We start from the raw sequence: 2500 nt of genomic DNA, 5'->3' as shown, positions 1-2500 counted from the left end.
GTTGGTTTTGTTTTCTGTAATTAGCTATACATGTTCTGTACCAGCTGGTGTGATTTCTGGTTTGGTATGTTTTTGATCTGTATTAAAGCAAGTTGAGGTTTATGGCAGAATTTTCATGCAAGTAAAACTTTAAATGCAGACTATTTATGGCCATAATTTGCAACATCTCAATGTTGAATTTATCCCTGGAGTGATGGAAACCCAATTTGTCTGAAATCCAGGGCTATATACCACTTTACCCTGTCGTCACAAGTTCTAATTTGTTGGAATCTTGGTGGCTACATTCTCCCACCGTCCTTATATTTGCCTGAAATCCTGCTACAGACTAACCCTTATAGCACGAGCTCGGATAGTACGAATTTCGTCATAACTCGACTTTTTTCTGGGGCCCTGCAAACTGCTCTCTCTTTCATAGTAAATAAATTATTGATAACTCGAAGCTTCATTAAGACGAATATATTGATAACTCGATGTTATTTCACGACCCCTTGACCCCAAAACAGCCCACATAAGTCGAATAAATGAAGAAAATGAAAAAAATCTCACCAGAGTGACACCTGAGTAGTATTCAAATACATGTAGGCAATCAAATGCTGAATGGAAACAAACATCAGAGCCCACGCTTTTATACTGCTAACAGAGTGACACCTGTGTACTATTCAAATACGTATTGTACCACTAAGTACATGTACGCACACTGAACTGTTACTAACAATTTCGCTCAGGCTGAGCTTTTAGAGATTTTTTCATTTTCATTTTCTTCATGGCAGTATACGTGTGTAAAAGCCTGGGCTCTGATGTTACTGTAGTTTTCATTCAGCATTTGATTGCCTACACGCTACTGCCACATCTTAACATGGACGGAACACTTGCATCAGCCTCTCCTGCCAGAGGAGAACAGCCTTCTACCTCTGCCTCCCCTGCCACAGCTCCCCAAAGGCCAGCCACTCCTCGGCAAAGTCATTCTTGCAAAAGGAAATTGGACACTCAAACCCTAGAGACCATGTATTGTAAAATTGGATAACTCGAATTCTTTCTAACTCGAATTAATTTCCCTGACCCCTGAAGTTCGAGTAAACGAGGTTGCACTGTACTATTTTATTGAGATGTCACAAATTCTAGTTTATTGCAGTCTTGGTGGCTACATTCTCCAACCATCCTTCCATTTGTCTAAAAAAAATCCAATTTGTGTGCTTTCTTCTTTGTCTCAAATTTTGCTCTGCAGAAGTCTCTGTCTACATTTTCCCGTACCTTCTAGAATCTGAAAACTGGCTCCTATATACTTTCCTCTTTGTTTCCAATGTTGCATTGTAAAAGTCAGTGGTTACATTTCACCCCTAAATTTCATTTGTATGAAATGCAGTAACCATTTTCCCCCTTTTGGCAAATGTTTAGGAAAGCTGAGTCAGATCTGCAGATGGAAATTTTTCAGATGGCAGTTGTCGTTGACGTTGGCGATATTCCCCCGATACTCCGCATTTGTCTAAAATCCAGCTTCTTTATCTAAAGTTTGGGTCTGTACAAGTCTTTGGTGTCTGAAATCCATTAACCATTTATACTTTTGTCAAAAATGTTATGTGAGGTGCGGAGATGTGAGAGGGAATTTGTTTCGCTGGTTGTTGAGTTTCCCCTGAAACCTTAAAGGCATATGTACGCGCTCCCGTGTTTACAAAGTGTAGTTTGCCCATAATCGATGTCAAACGCACCATAAGACCATATAATGACGATATGTCACCATGCGCGGACCATAATACATGCATTACAGCTTGTTCTAGCCTCTGAAAAAGTGAGGATGTCAACAAAGCCGCGGTGTTAGCTCCCTTGCATCAACGTTACATGTGTTGCCAAATCTATAAATAGGACGATCCAGATCAAAATGAAAATTAACATATCTCAACATTGAAGGGGTCCTAGACCACAATATTTTGCAGGGAACTTAATTTAGCATGTCTCCAGCTGTTGGTAAAGCAATTAGCGTGTATAGTCATCGAGTACATATGCCTTTAAAAAATGTTTTCAATAGGTCCGTGGCATTTCTCTATTGTGAGATTATTATATTATGAGTTTTGATTTAGCTCATGACATTTTCTCTTCAGTTTCTGGTGCAAAATGTCTTGCTGTATGCTTGTAAAGTGTGCTGTGAAGTTGGTTTTTTTTTGGAGGATTAAAAAAAAAAGTTGACTTTGATGTGTAAATACAAATGGACAACAGAGTAATTGTCTTATGTGTCTCCAGTTGAGCCTACAGTGTATTGAAAATAACATTGACTGAATTGTACATGCTTTTATTTTTGCACAAATGAAGAATTTTGGGGCACTGCGCATTGCCAAGTTTCATTGCGTCTATATATGATGTGATCTTTCAGACTCATGGCCTGGCATTGTTTCACATCTGCTTTTACTGTTTTGGTAGATCATTTTGCATGTGTGCAGTGTCTGTAGATGTGTGCTGAGGCTACCCTGTTTACCAGTTTCAAGTCAACACACACAAGTGGGGTTTT

General features: G+C 39.2%; 1 protein-coding gene across 1 annotated transcript in view; it reads left to right on the top strand.

Moving 5' to 3' along the window:
* LOC138970723 (kinesin-like protein KIF3B) overlaps positions 1-2500 on the top strand; it is a 52493-nt gene that overhangs the window by 49000 nt on the left and 993 nt on the right. Inside the window, exon 24 of the mRNA XM_070343219.1 lies at positions 1-2500. This exon is cut by the window's left edge and continues 1373 nt beyond it; it is cut by the window's right edge and continues 993 nt beyond it. The gene's annotated coding sequence lies outside the window, so the exon portion shown is untranslated.

This window comes from Littorina saxatilis, linkage group LG7 (genome assembly GCF_037325665.1).
Source record: "Littorina saxatilis isolate snail1 linkage group LG7, US_GU_Lsax_2.0, whole genome shotgun sequence".
In the NCBI taxonomy this organism is placed as follows: domain Eukaryota; kingdom Metazoa; phylum Mollusca; class Gastropoda; order Littorinimorpha; family Littorinidae; genus Littorina; species Littorina saxatilis.
The sequence above is the reverse complement of the archived record's forward strand: the minus strand, read 5'-3'. Positions and strand labels throughout refer to the sequence as shown.